This window comes from Channa argus, chromosome 1 (assembly GCF_033026475.1).
Source record: "Channa argus isolate prfri chromosome 1, Channa argus male v1.0, whole genome shotgun sequence".
Taxonomy (NCBI): domain Eukaryota; kingdom Metazoa; phylum Chordata; class Actinopteri; order Anabantiformes; family Channidae; genus Channa; species Channa argus.
In genome coordinates this window covers 2,412,619-2,434,931 of record NC_090197.1, presented here as the reverse complement: position 1 = coordinate 2,434,931, position 22,313 = coordinate 2,412,619, and the positions used below count along the sequence as shown (strand labels likewise).

Here is a 22,313-nt window from a genome sequence, read left to right as displayed (position 1 = left end):
ATGACGTGAAAATGATTAACGACAACCACAGCAATGAAGGATTTAAGTAGAGAATCATAACTGAATGAAAAAGCATTTTAAATGAAATGTCAAAGTATATGTTCATCTTAAACTATCACTCATCTGCAGCAAATATAAACCTTTTTTCCAACAGCAGCGTGTGACTATAAATGTTGAGTGTTGTTTCTATAATAAAGTGCAGTACATTACACAGGGTTACACAGGAAAGGGTGGAGGTCATTGTGTAAAGTGCTGAGAGCAGTGGTGCCTGCAGAGAAGGTGTGAAGTTTGATGTCACACAAAGGAATTCTCTCTAAATTCAGACAAAATGTTCAAACACCAGCTTATTTCCTCTCACTGAAGTTACCTTAGATTCCAGTACTGCAATGATCAGGAAAAGAAAGAACAGAGAGAAATAATAATAATGGACATCAGATTGTACGGGGAGGACGCGAGACTCTGTGAGACAGTCAGTCTGCTGTGTGATAATGTATGAAACAGCATCTGGTGTAAAGCAGCTCCGTGTGGCCACTCTCTGTTAGATTTGGTCTCTGTCTCCTGTCTTACTCCATCCAGCCACTAGATGACCTCAAACCTCACACACATGTTCCCAGGTGTCCCACCATGAACCACGTCATTCAAACACATCAGCTTCAGAGTTTCAGTCTCTGTACAGCATCTTTCTCATGTTCATTATTGTTACTTTAATGGTTTGCTTGGGTCCAGCCACTGTCAGTGTAATGTAAGCTACTATTTTAGCTTTTCACAAATCAGCCCTATAGTGTCTGACCCAAGAAATGATGGACCCAGTTTTGAAATGTCTTTAACAAAATGTAGCATGTTCCTGCCGTAACCTTCCCATTCATGTCCAGGCTTGGGGCCGTCACCAAGATGGAACTTGGTGGCTGGGCGGGGCCACACCTGGTGGGGTGGGATTCAAACTAGCGACCTTCTGCCTCTAACAAACAAAATGTAATGTGTAATGAGTGTAAATTGCTCACAATTGGGGGAAAAACAAGAACTTTTCTCCATCTTCATGTGTTTATTTTTTCAAACTCCTTTTCTTTAGTTTTGAAGTGCAGCACATCTTCAGTACTCTGCTTCCTTTTATCCATCTAGCACAACGCATTTTGCTCCAAGAACATTTAGGGATTTACCACTAAATTCCCCTTTGTAGCTGCTGTTTCAAATGTGATTTTCTGCACATTTTTTAAGTAAAATGCAAAAAAGGAAGTAATTCTTGTCTCAAAGTTGCTTTTACAGAGTAAGTGCTCATTTTGAAATATAAGAAAATACATGAAAGAAAATCTCACCATAAAAATAGCAATATGCTTTTCCTTTACACAACCAGCTGGGGGCTACTGGGCTTCAACCATTTTGAATTAGACCATGTGATACGTCAGAATTATTGGAGTGCAAAAGGTATCAGCCAGGGAGCAGATGACAACATGTTTTTGAGGTTTTTACCCAGAAATTATTTTAATGAAGAAACATTTTATTACTCAGAAGGAACCAAATGAGCATTTTTCTTTCCCGAATGCAGGACTTGCTGTTACATATTAAATAGAAAAATAACATAAAGTAACATGTAATGACAGTTACAGCGTAAAATATTTGCATAAACTCATCCTCTCGTTCTCCAGATGCTGATGATGGTGAAGCTGATAAAGAAGCTGCATGAGAAACAACAAGCACAATCACCATCAATAAACAAGGAATGTGTTTATTTTCTTTCTGTCTCTTTGTGTAGTTTCAGTTTGTCTCACCTACCACAGACCTTCTAGTCTCTGAACACATGCAGATAAGAGGCAGGTTTTCCATCGCAGAGGTAAAGTCCAGAGTCACCGAGCTGCACGTTTGTTATAGTGAACGTCTTGTCCACAGTGGACAGAGACCTGATGTGCCATGTTGGACAATGTGATCTCCCATCACTGGGACATGGCAGAGTGGTCCTGTCCCCTCTCTGAACCTCCTCTTCGTATACAGCACTCCAGTACGACTTTGACCTCAATAATAAACACACAGTAGAATTATCACCTTTCTGACAGTGAAAACCTGCAAACTGACAAATGATAACCTTGTATGGCAGAGCTGCTGTACTGGGTTACATTCAATTGCACAGGTGGTCATAATGTTATGGCTGATTGGTGTAATACCATAGTAAAGTAGAGGTAATAGTACTTTGTTGTATTAAAAACTAATAACTAACTAATAATTCTAATACTGCTGTTGGATGTTGTTGGAAGCTCATCTGTAAATGATGTGTTATTTGTTCAGACTGCAGTATCTCTACTGTTCTCTCTTGCATTTTAACATCCCCAGTGTCACTAATTCTTAACTCTCACTTGTCTTGCTGCAACTTTAAAAAGGACCAATTTTGGTGGTTGGAGTAGGTGTCACCTTCATTGTCCTCCTCCTCGTCCTCCTCATCTACTTTACTTTATGGTGAGTAACAGCCACAGTTTCCAGTTTCACAGTAAGTATATATATAACTCTCTGTACATATTGATCACCAGGTGAGTTTGGTTTTACTAATTTTATTCTCCTGTTTCAGGTTATACATGCTGTCATTTATTTTTGTATTTGTTTGGTTTGCTGAGGTAAGATAGGGTTGATGCTAGAGTTTTTGTTGGGCACTGCTCACATCCGAAGCAAAGTGATCATTACTTTTTCTTTATTATGCTGTGTTATTTTATGTTTTATAAGTTTCTATGTTTTACATGTTTATGATGTTTTATTCAGGGAGGTTCTCATCCTACCTTTTATTCTTGGTTTTAATCTGCTTGTATAGCAGTTTGAGAGTGCTTTATAAATAAAATGAATTATTATTATTATTATTATTATTATCCTTAATCACACTTTCTCCCCATTTATCTGCCATTATTTCAGCAGGGCCTGTAAGAGGATCAGATCATTTTTCTAATGTCCCTGTTTTGTTCCCCATGTTTTCTAGACTCACTGTGGTTTGTGCTTCAACTTTCTATGGGCTTATCAATCACACACAATTTACTCTCTCATACTGATCTTCCCATCTCATCGTATGGTTGGATCTTATCACACATACACTAACTTCAGATGAATCCCTTCAGCCAGGTAGTTTGTATGTCACATTCGTTCTGACCAACTACCCTATACAGTAGTATGCACAGTGTGTTATGCACACTAGACACTAAAGGAGTCATTTTATATCTGGTTATTGATGTTTTCGTCTGTATTGAGTCAGTCATACACCCATTTTATTCAAATGGAACCAAAACCAGACATTATACTTTCATATGCAGAAGATGACTTATCTATGTATTTCTATATTTAAATGTATCTATTTTCCCTTATTTCACCTTTTTGCCTTGTTTTCCTTTTTCTGACAGAACACATAGAATTACACAGATAATTGTTCACTACCACACAGGCTTTACAAGAATATTACAGTTGCTATCACACAAGCTTTACGCAACCTCTGTGATCTATTACTAAAAAGAAATGCTTCTTAACCCTTGTATGTTGAAAAAATCACATTGATTATGTTGCGGGTCAAAATGACCTGCACTGTCTAAATCCACTCAGAACTGTCAAAAAACTGGTTAAAAACAGCAACTTTATGTTCCATTAGATTAACATTTAAAAAACAGACATACAATACAATTTGAAACTCCAGAACTAATTCTAAGAACTATTTAGTTGTGTTTGTGAAGAAGGAAAAACTTTTTCTTTTTAACTTGCCCCATTTTCTGAGATTTTCAATGTTGTCCAAATGATGGACATAATGTAACTGTGCTTTCTGCAGATGTAATTCTTGCATTTCACACAAAAGGTGCTTGTTTTACTGTCCTTTTGGGAGGGACAGTTCTGGTATCTATTCCATTTCTTTACGCCTGTATCCATTGGATCCATTGCAGATTGGTTGGATGGCACAAACTTGACCTTTTCAATGACAGCTGCAGCTGCTAGGGACCGAGCTGGCCTGGCTCGCCTCTGGATTTTGGGAGTGACAAGGCTTTTGCCCAGTTCTTCCAGGAAAAGCCGGTGTCGATACAATTTGCCAGCATTCCATTGCTGGTTGATTTTAGTCCACAGGACATAGGCATTGTAAGCAGACGCATCCACAATGTTATGGAAAATCACCAAGGGTCAACGAGCTGTTTTACGCTGGCAGCTGTATGTCGCTGTGACTAGATTGTCAGCTCCTCCTTTGGTGGAGTTGGAGTCCAGGATCATTTGTAGCTTCTTGTCTTCTCTTGTGCTCAGAGATGCATCTGTGTGCATTGTGCTCATGACAAGAACATTCTTGTTTCTCTTTGGGCAGTATGAACCAATTGTTGCTTTCTCAGTGAAAACAAATATTGAGGAATGCAGAGATCTTCCCTGCCTCTTCAGAATTTCACTGGGAAATTTTGGCTTATTTCTTCTGCTTATTCCCAACATAGTCAGCTTTTTCTTCTGAAGTTCATCTCCAAGGCGGTAGAATGTAAAGAAGTTGTCACAAGTGATGTTATGACCTAGCAGCCCTTCACTCATCTCCATCACCACACGTATCCCGATTTTTCTCAGATGCTCCTCCAGGTAGTTTCCAGTGTACACTTGCATATTCCATGCATAGCTAGATTTTGCATCACAGGCTGCCAATATTTTGATGCCGTACTTGGACGGCTTGCTGGGCATATACTGTCGCAAGGGACAGAGACCCCTGAATGGAACAAGGCGCTCATCTAGAGTAACATGGGGGCCATGCTTGTACAACAAGGGTAGAATTTGGACCCATTTATCCAATACATCTCTGATTGCAGCTAGTTTGTCTCTTTCACGTCGACCAGCTCTGGTGTCGCAGTTGTCAAAATCGGATCACACGAGATATCATGTAAAATGTCTCCAGAGACAATCTCGAAAGATTTTTTTTTTCTTTGGGTCTGAATGAGGCAATCAAAAAATAAATAATTAGGCAATCAAAACCTCAAAAGTTCATAAAAGAGACATGTTGAATTTGGATCTGAACAGCTTCCTACCCACATTAAAGTGTCCGGGTCAAAATGACCCGCAACATCATCTTTGTGTACAAAGTCTGCACAGACATTCCAGGACACATCAAAGTGTCCATATTTTACACACCAGTTCATGACCCCAGATGAGGAAAAGTCACAAACTTCATAAAGAAAAAGAAATGATAACTAGTACTTTGGTCAACAAGAAAACTGAAATGGGTCAAATTGACCATTAACATAATATGAAGGTTAAAGCTGTTCTCCCTTATTGCTGGAATGGAGCATCTGCTGTCCACCACCTGTCCCTGACATCAGGCGGGATCCAGGCCTCCGTTTGTTCCTGGGCCAGCAGTACCCTTCAGTTTGGACTCAGGTAATGATCAGCAGAATGTCCATCCCATCCTCGTCACCAAGATGTAATAGACGTTTTCCCACTTCTTTTGATAAGTGTTACTAGATCTTGGAAGAATTGTAGACAGAATTTAACATGACAAAATATACCACATGGCCTAAATATGTACAATCTTTCTGACCAAATGCTTCTTTCCTGTTTGAAGCAGGTCAAAGGCTGTGATGTCCCACATCATATATTCATGGAGTTAGGAGCAACAACACAACTCTGCTCCACACTAAACACACAAGTCGAGCGTCCACATCAGAGTGGTCATTATTCTCCTACTTCTACCGGAGGCAGGATCACAGTCTGTGCATCCTGCCCATTCTTTTTCTCTTTCTTTGCTGTTAGTGCTGAAGTTCTAATTAGGAAAACACAAACACTCAGGGTGGACAGGATGGATGACTTGGTGCAAGAGTGAACACATTTTCTTCATCATCAACACAAACCTGACACCAACCTAAATGATTGTCAGTAATGAAAGAACCATCCAAATGTTTCTCTTAAGTCCAAGTATCAATGGTGCAGAGTGTGTGTGATGGTGAACAGAGGGAACTTTGATTTCAGCAGCTGATCTTCAGTTAGCAGAGTTTCTGTCCACAGGAGACACTCTCACACCTACACACTGCACAGAGACAACGAGGAACCAGACCAGAACCAGAACCCAAACCCAGGATACAGAGGTTCAGTGAATGTGGTGTTGAAGGTGTGGAGGTGGATCAGTTTGTCAGAGGAGACACTGTAGAAGGACAGAGAGCCAGCAGGACAGTCCACATACACTGCTACTCTGTGAGAGACAGAGGACGAGGAGATGGATGTTTGTTTGTTATTGTGGATGATATAGTAAAAACCACGATCACAGCAGATCAGACTCCAGGACTGATCGTTCCTTCCAAACACACAGTCATAACTGTCTCCTTTCCTTCTGATTCTTCTGTAACTCACTGATATATAAACTATTTCTCTCCACTCGACCTCCCAGTAACAGCGACCAGTCACAATATTTCTACACAGCAGCTGAGACCAGTTCTCAAATCTGTCTGGATGATCAGGATATGACTGATCCTCCTCCACATGTGTCACCTTCCTGTTGTTGTCAGACAGTTGTAGTTTTCTGTTTACTGTGTTTGGGTCCAGTTCCAGTTCACAGGCATCTGATGGAGAGAACAAGACACAAACAGCTGCAGTTTATCATCTGTTGATTTATCAGCAACTTTACTGACAATGACTGAAAGTAAATCATTCCAACTTCCATTTCATCTTCAACTGTGAAGAATGTTTGACTCCATTTCAAGTGAAATTCAACAATCCAGTTAGAACAACAATCCACTTGAGCATTTTATGAAATGGATCAATGAAATCCACATCATACACACATTAGACACAAGTCAACTCTGGAACACCTGTGTTTTTTTCCACTTGAAGTCTATTTTTCTCCTCCTGGTGTTTAGTGAAGCTTCATGTGTTTTAAAGCTGTTGCAAACTTTTTCCTGGTGTCCGTATTAGTGTTGTCAATAGTATTGATTTATCAATACATGTCTATACTGAATATTTGGAAAAGTTTCAATATCCACACACTGGTATATGTTGTATATATGTTTTGAATTTGTGGCCGAGCTGCCGTGTTGGCTTGTACAGGTACCTAATAAAGTGGCCAGTGAGTGTTCATGTTCTCCAGTATCAATAAGCTGGTAGCAGCTGCACTCCCCCTCCTCTCTCTGACAGCCCTGCCCCCTCTCTTTCACTGTCTGAATAAAACTAATCTGTGGTGGTTATGAGACACTGTGTTACATGTTCTGCAGCCAAATCTGCCTTTACTAACAGAAATCTACCTGGGAAACCAGGTTTCCCTAATCCCAGACCCCGATTTGGAAATCAGCTTTCCCGTTTCCATGACAGCAGTAGTCATTTCTAAGCAAACTGGGAAGGACCAAGCCATCAGTCTTAGGACTAACTGTAAGACACCTGCTCCATTAGTGGACAAACATGAACTGACAAGTAATAGGTAATACACAGAGGGGGACTAAGGAAAACTGACAGAGGTAAACCAGATAAATAAGGCACAAGCAAACATAAGTCGCTACACAGGTAAACACACGGGGAAGTCTAAGGAAATTAACAAACAGATTAACTAAACTAACAGGACACGGATAAACAAAACTGCAAACTGGAATATCACCAAACCTCAGACCACAAATGACATGACATGAAACACACATTCAGATTTTACCTAGGATCCAGAGTCTACTGTGGGGTTGGTGACGGTAATAATAATGGCAATGACGACATTAACAACGACAAGGATCAGGGGAGTGAAGGGAAGACTGAACTTAAATAGAGGAGTGAACGGGTACAAACAATGAGGGACAACGAGGGTAAAGCTGGGCAAAAAGAACCAGGGACAGGAAGTAAGGAGAAGGGGCCACAAAATAAAAGTCCAAAAGCAGGAAGTACATTGTCACCCTGACAGCGGGTATCAGCAGCCATTGACACATGGACATAAGCCAAGAATGTCTGTCCTGCAGTAAAGTGGAGGCTAGTTGAATTGAAAAAATCCCATTTGGATCTAAAATAAAGAGAATCTCTGAGCTTTGAAGAAATTGCTGCACATTAGAATTTGAAATACAAAACTTCTTCAAGCAATTTATGCATTGTTTAATTAAGGTGGTGCAGCACGGTGGACGAGTGGTTACCACTGTAGCTAGAAGGTTCCCGGTTCAAACCCCCTGCCAGCTGCAGCCTTTCAGTGTGGAGTCTGCATGTTCTCCCCTGCTTGTGTGGGTTTCCTCCAGTTTCCTCCCACAGTCAAACACATGCATGTTAGGTTCATTGGTTTTTCAAAATGAATCACATATGTAGAGAATCAATCCTTCTTGATGTCAAACAAATAGATTGTGTGTGACTAAGCCAGGTTCACTACATGAAGGCTCCAGTCGCTTTAATCTAGACCCTCTTCAGATCTCTACACTGGCTTCCTGTAGCTGCATCAGGTTCAAAGCTCTGTCTCTTGCCTACAGCTCCTGTTTACCTCAACTCCCTCATTCAGGTCTACAATCCCTCCCGTCCACTGTGCTCTGCCAGTGAACGACGTCTGGTTTCCCACAGAAGACACCAAGCAAAACTCTTCAGCTCAGTGATCCCACGATGGTGGAACGAGCTTCCAAACTCTGCACGTTTAGAAAACTCACTCCCAATATTCAAAAAACTGCTAAAAACAGAACTTTTCCGCATCTTCCTATGCACTTAAATCTACTTGTTATGAAAAAGTTCTTTGTGCTCTCATTAAACATAAACACTTCTTCTGATTTTTGCTGACTTGTACCTCACTTGTAAGTCACTTTGGATAAAAGCGTCTGAATGACTAAATGTAAATGTATGTGTCCTAAATGAATGTGTCCTAAGCAGTAAAGGTGTATTTCCAACTTCAATCATTTCCAGCAACCACAACAACTGTTACTATAAGGAGGAAGCTCCCGTTAACCACTGGCTCCATTACTATCTGTAGCTTCAGGCCTATGCAGGTGCTGGTGAAGAGGCAGCAGGGGAAACATTGGGATGAAGGTAGTGAATAGCTGGATGAATTCCTTCACCTCAGCCTAAACACAAACCTGTTCTGATGAACTTTAGGCACTTTTGAATAGACCACTTTCATTTGAGGGCTCACCTGTATTCTTGTACTGTTCCAGGGCAACAATAAGCACTGAGTCACAGACACTTACTGCTCAAAAGTCATATTACACGTTAGTTCCAACTGTTCATTAACTTACAATATTACCTCCTAAGACAATATCATTACTTTGAAGTTACTTTTGTGTTACTTTCACAAAACATCGGCTCTAAGATTCAGTCAAAGTACAAAACCTCAATTAGTAAAACACTGATATATCACCTACACATCACATATTTATAATGCTCTTCATGACAGGTCAGCGCCAGTGCTCTCACACAGACGACCCAAACATTCATGTGTCCTCCTCACAGAGCCTGAAGTTAAACCTCCTTCCTTTATAGACCAAATGAACTGCAACCAAAAACTCACCTCTTCAGTCTTTGACTGAATCAACTTAGTCTGAATGTGGCTAATGAGGATTCTGTCCACATACTCTCCACCACATACTCTGCTACAAGCCACCTTAGCTCTGATTTCTTAAACACACTGAGAAGAAAGTGAGGGGTCCTTGAACACAACTTCTATTGGTCAAACCTGTGAAGTACTAGTTACCAAGCAGCACCTGAAGGTAACAAAACTCTTGTATAAAGACAGTGACAGTCAAAAGACCCAGAAGAAACAAAGTTCACTTTCTGTTGGCTCCACTGTTAATAAAATGTATTTCTTAGTTTTGTTGGATCACTGTGTTCACTTTGTTGTGTCTGTGGATTTGAAATTGATTGATTGAATTCTAACATCTTTCCAGCCACACTGACAAAAAACAGAAATTCATCTTTGTTCTTCAGTCAAGAAAGCTTCAAATCTAGTGGAACATGTGCAGCTGTTCTCAGTTCTCAGGAATCAAACTTAAAACACACTCACACTTCCTCAGACCAGGTTTCAGTCTCTGTGGTCCATCATGGTCCAACCTGGAGGAAGAGACAAAGTCAGAATCAGCTTCATCCACCTTCACTCATCTTCACCATTAAACATGAACCAGAGTTCCTCAGTTAGTCAGAGACACAGAGAAACAGTGTGAGAGCTGCTGTTGTCTGTCCATCTGTCCATACCTGAGAGTGTCCAGTCTCCAGTGTGGATCCTCCAGTCCAGCAGACATCAGCTTCACTCCTGAGTCTCCTGGATGATTGTAGCTCAGGTCCAGCTCTCTCAGATGGGAGGGGTTGGAGCTCAGAGCTGAGGCCAGAGAAGCACAGCCTTCCTCTGTGATCAGACAACCTGACAGACTAAACACACACACACACACACACACACACACACACACACACACACACACACACACACACACACAGACTTTATTCATTTGCTGGAGACATAACCATAAACCAAATCTAGGCTATAAAATGTCATCATTCAAATTCATGCTCCACCTTTTTTACCAACTAAACAGCCAACTGTAGAAACTAGAATTAAGGTGGGTCATGGAACCAAGTCAGGTTGTGGACCTGCTCTTTGCCTTTGCAAGGATACTGGAGAGGTCAGAGGAGTTTGCTACACAAGTGAAAACATATTTTCCTGCTTATGATCTGCAGAATCTCATGTGTGTTATAGTAACTAATGTCCATCATTTGTTCCTTTCATTTCTGGCAATAATACAATGACATTGGAGCCTTGTAGTTAGTCCGAAGTAAACGCTCTCCATTAGTTCATCTGTGTCCACTTCAATTATTGATATTTTATTGGTTGTGGGGATTATTCTCTTCAGACCAAACATGTTGGAGTCCAACTGAATATAGTTGAGCAACTTTACTTTATAAACACGTCAAGTTTCTGTGGTTAGAACAAAAACATTACCCAGCTGACAATCTGCTGAGTCAGCAAACCTCTTCATCACGATAGCTTGTCAAATGACTGTTTACAAAAATCTGAATCCTGACCTGAGAGTTTCCAGTCTGCAGTGATGTTGCTTCAATCCAGCAGACAACAGCTTCACTCCTGAATCCTGCAGGTCATTGTTACTCAGGTCCAGTTCTCTCAGACTAGAGGACTGGGAGCTGAGAACTGAGGACAGAGCTTCACAGCTTCTCTCTGAGAGGTTACAGCCACTTAGTCTGAATTATATTTTTAGTTAGTTAAAACAAAGTTCAGATATAGAAACACTAAAACAATTTATTGGATACATTTTAAAAAAAGTAGCTTTAATCTTACCTCAGAGTTTCCAGTCTGTGGTGTTGGTTCAGTCCATCACACAGCAGGTTCACTCCTGAATCCTGCAGGTCATTGTTACTCAGGTCCAGTTCTCTCAGACTAGAGGACTGGGAGCTGAGAACTGAGGACAGAGCTTCACAGCTTCTCTCTGAGAGGTTACAGCCACTCAGTCTAAAAATAATCCAGTAAAACCAAAGAAACCAGTTACAAACATCAGTTTTCTGTCATGTCAACAACAATCCACTTAATCTGAAATAGTCTATGTGCACATACAGAGCTTTGTTGGAGGCTTTGACCACTGGCAGCAGCCTCAGAAGAGCCTCCTCTGAAGCAGAGTATTTCTTCAGGTCAAACACGTCCAGATCTTTTTCTGATGATACTAAGATGAAGACCAGAGCTGACCACTGAGCAGGAGACAGTTTATCTGTGGAGAGACGTCCTGATCTCAGGGACTGTTGGATCTCCTCCACTAGAGAACCATCATTCAGTTCATTCAGACAGTGGAACAGGTTGATGCTTTTCTCTGCAGACAGATTCTCACTGATCTTCTCCTTGATGTACTGGACTGTTTCCTGATTGGTCTGTAACCCACTTCCTGTCTGGGTCAGCAGGCCTCTTAGGAAAGTCTGATTGTTCTGCAGTGAAAGACCAAGGAGGAAACAGAGGAACATGTCCAGGTGTCCATTTGGACTCTGTAAGGCCTTGTCCACAGCAGTCTGGTAGAGACGCTTTAGTTTAGGTTTGTCTCTAAATATTTTAGATAACTTGGATGTTGATTCTGACAGCAGATTGACTCCAGAGTTGATGAATGTCAGATGGACATGAAGAGCAGCCAGAAACTCCTGAACACTCAGATGGACGAAGCAGAACACCTTGTCCTGGTACAGACCTCTCTCCTATTTAAAGATCTGTGTGAACACTCCTGAGTACACTGAGGCTGCTCTGATATCGATGCCACACTCTGTCAGGTCTGATTCATAGAAGATCAGGTTTCCTTTCCTGTCTCAGCTCCTCCATCATACTTGATTGTCTTCAGTTTGGACTGAACCACCAGGAAGTGGATGTACATCTCCGTCAGGGTCTTGGGCAGCTCTCCTCCCTCTCTGGTTCTCAACACATCCTCCAGAACTGTAACAGTGATCCAGCAGAAGACTGGGATGTGGCACATGATGTGGAGGCTTCGTGATGTCTTGATGTGGGAGATGATTCTGCTGGCCTGCTCCTCATCTCTGAATCTCTTCCTGAAGTACTCCTCCTTCTGTGGGTCAGTGAACCCTCTGACCTCTGTCACCATGTCAACACACTCAGGAGGGATCTGATTGGCTGCTGCAGGTCGTGTGGTTATCCAGAGGCGAGCAGAGGGAAGCAGGTTCCCCCTGATGAGGTTTGTCAGCAGCACATCCACTGAGGTGGACTCTGTAACATCAGTCAGGATCTCATTGTTGTGGAAGTCCAGAGGAAGTCGACACTCATCCAGACCATCAAAGATGAACACAACCTGGAACTCTTCAAACCTGCTGATTCCTGCTTCTTTGGTTTCAGGAAAGAAGAGATGAACAAGTTCCACCAAGCTGAACTTTTTCTCTTTCAGCACATTCAGCTCTCTGAAAGTCAGTGGAAATGTGAACTGTATGTCCTGGTTGGCTTTGTCTTCAGCCCAGTCCAGAGTGAACTTCTGTGTTAAGACTGTTTTCCCAATGCCAGCCACTCCCTTTGTCATCACTCTTGTGATTGTTTCATCTCTTCCAGGTGAGGCTTTAAAGATGTCTTCTTGTCTGATGGTTGTTTCTGGTCTGTCTGGTTTCCTGGATGCTGTTTCAATCTGTCTGACCTCATGTTCATCATTGACCTCTCCAGTCCCTCCCTCTGTGATGTAGAGCTCTGTGTAGATCTGATTCAGAAGGGTTGGGTTTCCTGCTTTTGTGATCCCCTCAAACACACACTGGAACTTCTTCTTCAGGTCAGACTTGAGTTTACGTCGACACAAAGGAGCATGAAATCCTGAATGAACAAAGAAGAAATGAAATCAGTGAGTGGATCCTTCAGAAAATCAGAGAATCTAAACATTTAAGTGTCTGTAGAGTTTTTCTTCCTCCATCAGTTTTATCATCAATGGAGGACAAACAGCCTCTGATCTGATACAGATGTGTGCAGCATATTTACAGCAGAGTTTGGAAATGGAAACCTCTCTCCTGCTGTTTCCATTTCCCCTTTCCATCATGTTAAATCTGTTCAAATCCTCTTACTGCTCTGCAGACAGTCAGCCAGCTCCTCCTGCTTCATTCTCCTCAGGAAGTTCACTGTGATCTTCACAAATGACTCTCTGCTGCTCCTCCTCTGCTCTTCATCCTCCTCATCCTCCCTCTGACTCTCTGGCCATTCTGGGTAATCTGGTCTCAGGACCCTCTGGATCTCCTTCAGCTGGTTCTTCACAAAAGTGACAATGTTGTCCTCCAGCAGCTGGAACAGAATGAGAAGTGAACATTTCATTGAAACTGGTAGAAGACAACATGTGATTCATCTGTCAGTCTGAAGACCTGCTGGTCTGAACACAGCAGCATGGACTCTGTTAGGACCTGAATGGTTGTTGAACATTCAGTCTGGGTTTTATGTAGTTCATAGTCAAAGTGTGATTGGACATGTACAGACCATAAATATGGAGTCCAGGTCTGGTTGATGCTGCTGGGCAAACTGATCACTGTGAACCTCTGAGCTCTGCTGCTCAACTCTGGGGAGAAAATAGAAACTTTAAAGGACGACTTCACTGATTTGGCTTCTGGCTTCTTTAGGTTCTAGTTTGTGTAGTATATGCACATAAAGGCCATTAAGCTTCCACTGATTTCCCTATATCACAATTTTTCTCGACTTCTACCTGAAAAACGCCTCTAGATGACATCACTTGGAGGAGCAGATTGTGTCATCTTGTTCGTCAAATTATGGAATTTGTAATCATGGTTAACCTGCTTCTCCAGAGTTCATCCAGATGACATCATCCGAACTCCTAATAATAATCTGGATGATGTCATTTGTGTCCTTGAGCAAAACACTGAACCCCAACTTAGTTGCTCCCGGTGAGTGTTTGACAGCTGCATAGCAGCTCCCCCATCAGTGTGATTCTAAGTATGAATGAGTGAATAAGAAGAAGTGTAAAGTGCTTTGAGCACTAATAGTTAGAAAAGTGCTTTATAAGTGCAGAACATTTACCATTTAAAGTCATAGAGAGCAGGTTAAAAATTGAAGTCGTCCTACAACTACAATTTGTTAGATGCTTTTATCCAAAGCGACTGCTTGGGATCTTTTGTGTAGTGATGGGACCAGCAGACGCTGTTCATTGGCAGAGCACAGTAGACCCCAATAAAAATAAGTAAGGAGCACACATCAAGGACAACTTGGGGATTCAGTGTCTTCAGACACTTTGACATGTACCCAGAAGGAACCTGGGTTTGAAATACTCTCTTCTCAGGGTAGTTACATAAAACCACAGTTAGCATCTAATTTGTAGTTGATGTTTTTTTGTATGTTGCTGACACTTGACTTAATTAAACGGGGGCCATTTAATTGGGTTGGGATGCAGAAGGCCGTGGGTGTGAATCCCACCCCACCTTGGTGCCGATTCAAAGTATAACATCTCCATGGATTTAATTGTTACCTGAATGAATCAAACTTGAACTTTAAAGAACATAGAAATCAGCCTCTGTCCTTTCTCTGCTGTGATTCATTGCTGATCATGTCTCTGTCTCAGACAGAAAGTACAAAGTACTTGCTCTGTTAGTTATAGGATATGTAGGAAAAAGGCCAAAAACAGATTTTGGATTAGCATGTTCATAACGAACACTGATGACATAGACAAAAATGAAATGATGACTTTTCCACAGTTAAGAGCTTTTTCTACATTTACAGTAACAAGGACATTTGCTGAAAACCCCAGTGATATGTTTCACCTCTCTTCTCCTGCACAATTCACTGTGAACATGAACTAAATCCAACCCTCAGTCAAACAGTGGCAATTAACAGAGACAGGAAGGAGAGACGGCACCAAAAGACTGATTTTCTGATCTGCTCATTTCATTCAGAGCTTTTATGGAAGAAACACAACAAGCTCAAACCAAAGCACTAGCAGCAAAACTAGAGGCACTAAAACCCAATGTGAAAGATAAAAACCAGCAGCTTTTAGCTTTTCACAAGCCCATATTTCCAACTTTGAAAATGTGAAGCGTGTGAGCACAAATAGAAGAGTTGCATGTACCTTTATCATATTATCACACTCAAACGGCCTTTTCTCCTTCTCAAATGTCTTTTTCCTCCTGGATTTGATAGTTGTACTCACACAGCAAGTGGATTTCCCTCAGCTGCTGTCTGTGATACATTGACCATTTCCTGCTCAATCTCTGAAATGGAGGTGGCTCAGACAGTTTAGCTGTGGGCTCATAGCTGTTTTTGGCAGGAAATTCTATTGGTAGTGAGGTGGGGAGGAAAAGACCAATAGAGGCTCCTGTCTGGGCACCAACCATCAGGACTGGAACTGACACACTGCTGTGCTCCACAAACACCATCAAAGAAGATGTGTTCTTGGTTCATAACTGGTTTTAAAGTTACTGTGATGGTAAATGTTTAATTTGCTTGATATACAACAGGTTCTGTGCACTAGTTGTTTCAGTGTGTGCAAATCTACCAAAAGTTGGAAATCTAGACATGTGTGTGATTGTATTGTCTGATGATATTGTGGTTAATGAAGGTTCAGCTGCACAGCAGCAGTTATACTAAATCACAGACACAGTTAACAGCAAGACTCTGCTGCTGTGTGCAGCCAGTGGACAAACAGACCACAGACCTGGACCTGGAATTATGTTCACAATGCAGATCAATGACAGAAAAACAAAGGGTTTTTGATGGACAGAAAGTTCAGATCATCACACACTCTGCAGCGTCCTCACACTGCTATACCTGGTGGCTCAAAACAGCATTGCAACCTGGTTTGGGGGCAGTAACAAGGCAGGTCTGACCTCATTACGTCATTGCAGCCAAAAATCTGGATGGAATATATCACTCATCTGGACAAGTTGTCATGAGTTGAGTATTAGGACCCAAGTAAGGAGACGGCAAGAGGAGGTTTTAATGTTAAGGGGTTTTATTGTAGGGACTAAGGTGGTGAAAACAAGTGAAAATCGCTCCACAAGGACGACAGGAAACCACACACAGAAAAAGCAACAGACTAAACCAAAACTGTAAATCAGAACAGAGGGAAGATAACTAAATTGAACTGTGCTGGGAAGTCAGGGAAACAGGACACATACATAAATACATAGATGGGAAATGTTGGAGAAAATATACTAAACCAAAGTGGATGTTCAAAACGATCTAGAGAAGGAAATAACTAACCAAAAAGGAGCAATCAGAATCTGGACTAGACAAAAACTAAAGGGCTAAATTATATATTCAAGACACTTTTGGCTTTTTTCCCCTGAGAGCTGCTCTTACAAAAAGAAAATGGCAGAGAGCTTCTCATGTTCTGTAACATTTATTCAGATAGTTTATTTCAACCCAAACAAACTTGTAAAGGTTTTCCTACTGCAGCTTTGAGGGGCTGCACTAGGACTGGGCCTGGGCTTTGGAATGTGGGAGGGGTCTACAGCAGCACCCACTGCTTTTTGAAAAGCGTGAGAACAATACGTGCTTTCACATCAGAGTCTCCAAAAGTCTCTATGATCAGTTGTATCGAATGCAGCACTAAGATCTAACAGAATAAGTATAGAGACTAGTCCATTATCTGAGGCCATGAGAAGATGGTTGGTGACTTTTACCAGTGCTGTTTCTGTACTATGATGAACTCTAAATCCTGACTGAAAGTCTTCATACAAATTATTCCTGTACATGTGGTCACATCTATCTGTCTGATAGATTTCAATTTGTTCATGTTAATGATGAATCCTCCATGCACACAAAGGTTAGCTATGGAGTTCCACAAGGCTCTGTGTTAGGACCAATACTTTTTACTTTATATATGTCTCCTTTAGGCAACATTATTAGAAAACACTCCATAAATTTCCACTGTTATGCTGATGATACCCAGCTATATTTATCTATGGAACCAGATGAAAATAATCAGTTAATAAAGCTTCAAGCCTACAAGACATCAAGGCCTGGATGTCCCACAATTTTTTACTTTTAAACTCAGACAAAACTGAAGTCATAGTATTTGGGCCCAAAAATATCAGAGATATGATGTCCAACCATATTGTTACTCTAGATGGCATAAGTCTGGCCTCCAGTACTACTGCAAGGAACCTTGGAGTTATTTTTGATCAGGATCTGTCCTTTAAGTCACATATAAAACAAATCTCTAGAACAGCCTTCTTCCACCTACGGAACATTGCCAAAATTAGGAGCATACTGTCTCAAAGTGATGCCGAAAAACTGGTCCATGCATTTGTTACTTCTAGGTTGGACTACTGTAATTCCCTACTTTCAGGATGCCCCAGTAACTCCCTAAAGAGCCTGCAATTAATCCAAAATGCTGCAGCAAGAGTGCTGACTGGAACTAGCAAGAGAGATCATATTTCACCTTCACTAGCTTCTCTCCATTGGCTTCCTATTAAATTTAGAATAGAATTTAAAACCCTGCTTCTTACATATAAAGCTCTGAATGGTCAGGCTCCATCATATATAGAAGACCTCATAGCACCATATCATCCCAGTAGACCACTTCGCTCTCAGAATGCAGGCCTACTTGTGGTTCCCAGAATTTCCAAAAGTAGAATGGGAGGTAGAGCCTTTAGCTATCAAGCTCCTCTCTTGTGGAACCAGCTCCCAGTTCAGATTCGGGAAGCAGACACCCTCTCTACTTTTAAGTCTAAGCTTAAAACCTTCCTCTTTAATAAAGCATATAGTTAGTTATAGTTATGCTGCCATAGGCTTAGACTGCTGGGGGACCCACCCCCCAATGCACTGAGCTCCTTTCCTCCTCTTGACCATCTCTCCTCTCCTCTCACCCCGCAATTCTCACCACTGTATGTCATTAACTCTGTGTGCTCTCTCCCGTAGTTGTCTTTGTCTTCCTCTGTCCCCCTCTCTCTGTCCCTTTCTGCAGGTGTCCCCCGGCTTTGAAGCTGTGTGTCTTCCAGCGTGCAGCTACTGGTCCTACCAATCTGCCCGATGTTTTGTTGTTGCTTTTTGTTGCTCTGTTCTTTTCTCTCTCGCCTTTCCACTCACCCCAACCGGTCGAGGCAGATGGCCGTCCACCCTGAGCCTGGTTCTGCTGGAGGTTTCTTCCGTTAAAGGGAGTTTTTCCTCTCCACTGTTGCCTATGGCTTGCTCCAGGGGGAATTGTTGGGTTCTCTTTATATATCTTTATAATCTTGACTTTATTCTGTAAAGTGCCCTGAGATGACTTTGTTGTGAATTGGCGCTATATAAATAAAGTTGAATTGAATTGAATTGAACATAATTGTTTTGCAGCTAGAGGGAGATTAGATATTGGTCTGTAACTGGCTAAAACACCAGGATCAAGACAGGGTTTTTTAAGTAGTGGTTTAATAACAGCTACCTTATAGGCCTGTGGTACATAGCCTGTTTCTAAAGATAGATTGATGATATCTAATACAAACGTATCTATTAAGGGTAAAGCTTCCTTGAGCAGCTTAGTTGGAATAGGGTCTAGCAGACAGGTTGTTGGTTTAGATGAGGTAATAATTGAAGTTAGCTCAGTGAGATCTATGGGTAAATAAAAACTTAGCTTTCATTAAGCTTTTGGTGAGCGGTGTGTTGGAGACCCCTGCACTAGTGCTAAGGTAAATGCACAGGGAGGAACAAACAAACAAAGCATTAAACTGAGGCTGACGGACAGAGACAAGTAAATAATCAAACCTCAAACCAAAAATAGGGTAAACAGAGTCCAAAGACAGAAGTTCAGCAAAACAGGGAAGTCAGGAGTCACGAGCAGCGATTCACTCATTGAAAAGAAACACAACTGCTAAAACCCGTTGTGTCTGATTAGGGTCTTAGACAAACCACTGACATGGACACTGCTGCTCAGTCAGTTATTCAGCAACTCATTACCAGCTCAGTGGTGTAGCTTTACTTGGTGCTCTCCATTTGGCTGTGCCAGTACGCTGGTTATGCAGTAGTGAGGAAAGGTCTTTGAAACGAGTGCGGGTGGCAGGTGACCACTGATGAGAAGCTTCCTTGTTGATCATATCTTTCCTTTTGAGTTACATTAATATTATTTGTAGGAAATAGTCCCAAAGATCACAAAGATGTGATTCTATTGGCAACTGATTCCATCCTGATTTTAGTTAATGAAAGTGAATTAGATGCTCTGCACTTATATAGAGCTTCTCTATCTACTGGGACCCAAAGCACTTTACACTGCTGCTTATTCACCCATTCACACTCATAATCACACACTGATGGGGGAGCTGCTATGCAGCTGACCTGAACTCACCAGGAGCAACTAAGTGTCAAGGACACTTCAACATGTGACAGGAGGAGCTGGGAATCAAACCAACAACCCTGGGATTGTTGGACAACTGCTCTACCTCCTGTGCCACAGTCGCCCTTAGCTCAGCAGAAGATTTCTATTTCATTATCTTATATGTCACAGGTTCTGTTTATGATATTTTGCTTGCATGTCTCTCAGATTTCCTGTGTTCTTGTATTGACTTTGACTTGGACTCAGGTTGGCAAAAGCAGCATGTGCTGTTTCATGTGCTGCTTTATTTTAAAAAATGTAACAAAAACTATGAAGCTCGGGACCAAGAGAAGTCTTCTAATCTTAGAGTCTTGAGTCTGACAATAACTAAAACATTTCTTACCTTCCATGAGCAGGTTGTTCATCTTTAAAGTTAAAGGGTTCAATCATAGACCGGTCACTCTTCATAGAGATACAGCTGGGTTCAGCAGAGTCTGGTCTCTGCTTCTTCATCCTGATCCAAACAAACAAGAGACAAATGAAAAGTAGTTTGAAGCTGAAAGCAGATGAATTGTGAGCAGACTGTCAGCAGCTGAAATGTTAGAAGCAGATAGAAAGTCAGTAAGAAGACAGTGGATGAGGAACGTTCTCCTGTTCATCAACATGGAATCTGATGAAAGATGCTGTCTCATCTTAGTTGCTTAGTTGACTAATCAGTGGTTGGCTCTTTGTTAACTAAGACAGTTAGTAGTTGATGATTAGTTCTTCTAAGCTGTTATTGAGGAGCTGAGTGGCAGATGTGACAGTGAGTGGGAATAATGATGGTGGACTGATTTGACATGGACAAGAGTCATGGACAGTTAGAGATCCTTACCTGTGGTCTTTGGTCTGGCTCTCATGTCCCCCACACAGAGTGGTTTTAGAGGGAGGGACTCCCTCCTCTCTGTCCTCACACTGATTCATAGCAGAGTCCACACCTGCTGGGAGAGCTGAGCTCAGTCTTTACAGCAACAACACTGACAATGTTCCCTTGAAGCTGCTCAGCTGCTGAATTCACATCCAGTCACAGAGACTTTGGAGCTTCAGCTGGAAACACAGAGAAGATCAGAGAGAAATGAAACATGTAAAGTTTTATTGAACATTCTTCACTGCAAATTAGACCTTGTTGTTATTCATCAAGGCTTGTGGACTATTTTCCTGTTATTTGTGCTAATTATTGTGATCAGATTAGTCAGAGAGACACTTCCTGAAGGGGAAGGTGGATGAACTCTGAACCCTATGAATACTGTGATTCTTGATCCATGTTTTTCATGGAAATGTGACCTAATCAGTCTTTTCCAGATCTGTGAGGTAGAAGGCTTCTCCCTGATTCGTTTGGACCGGACAGATGACTCAGGCAAAGTTAGAGGAGGTGGAGTGTGGATCTATCTGAATGACAGGTGGTGCTGACAACATACGGTAAGAGAGACACTGTGCAGCCCGGACACTGAATTGCTGAGCCTGAGTTTAAGACCATGTTACCTACAGAGAGAATGTGGATGCATTATTTTATGTGCTGTTTATGTTCCACCCAGTGACAGTGTGATCATAGCTACAAAAAGACGTCATGGAACGATCAGTTTCTACTGGGAATTCCAAGAACATCTGGGATAAGATGAAAGCCATCACAAACATGAACCACCCAGGAAGAATATGTGTGACTCCAGTGACTTGGCTAAAGTCATTGAGCTGAAAGACTTTTTTCTGCATCTGTTGTTCTCTTTCTAGGCATGAAACCATATTGCTGCTCACAAATGTTCACCTCTGCCCTTAGCCGAGCTTCCACTACTCTTTCCCACAACTTCATTGTTTGTTTCATCAGCTTTATTCCTCTGTAGTTGCCACAGCTCTGCTCATCTCCCTTGTTCTTAAAAATGGGCACCAGTACACTTCTCCTCCAGTCCTCAGCATCCTCTCACTCTCCAACATCTTGTTAAACAAACTAGTCGATGACACACCGAGTACCCTCCTACCTGTCTCCCTGATCAAATTAGCTGTAGTAGTCCAGTCATCTGGAAGCACCTCCAAACCACCCAGAGTCTGTCTCAGCTCCTTCCTGAAAACTACACAACATTCTTCCTTTTTCAACTTCCACCACTTCGTCGTCTGCTCTGCCTTTGTCCTCTTCATCTTCCTCACCACCAGCATCATTTTACACACCACCATCCTGTGTTGTCTGGCTACATTCTAACCTACCAACACTTTACAGTCACTGATCTCTTTCAGATTACGTCTACACAAGATGTCGTCCACCTAAGTGCTTCTACCTCCGCTCTTATACGTCAGCCTATGTTCCTGCCTCTTCTGGAAGAAAGTGTTCACTACAGCCATTTCCATCCTCTTTGCAAAGTCAAACCTGTTTTAGCTTTAATACTGGAGGAAGTGATAAGTTAATATCTCTTTCTTCTTCTTCGTGGATTCAATATTTTAAATATAGAATTAGATGCTGTTGATAATATATATGTACAAATCTAGCAATGAATGAAAAAAAGGACAAAGATCTGTATTATATATAGTTTAAGTATGTCGAGTTTAGGAACGTTAACGGGTTTTATTCATGGTTAAAAGAAACATAAATGTACAAGTGTAGTCCAGATAGACTGGACTACTAGACTGAAAAACTCTTAATCAAAATCTAGAGGTTGTACATGCAGTTAGAGGACCAGATGTCACTAAAAGGGG

General features: G+C 41.6%; 2 pseudogenes; both read right to left on the bottom strand.

The window, feature by feature from the left end:
- Positions 1-2,565: 2,565 nt before the first annotated feature.
- Positions 2,566-5,111, bottom strand: LOC137102185 (piggyBac transposable element-derived protein 4-like; annotated as a pseudogene).
- LOC137099811 (NLR family CARD domain-containing protein 3-like) lies at positions 4,789-18,198 on the bottom strand (annotated as a pseudogene).
- Positions 18,199-22,313: the final 4,115 nt, after the last annotated feature.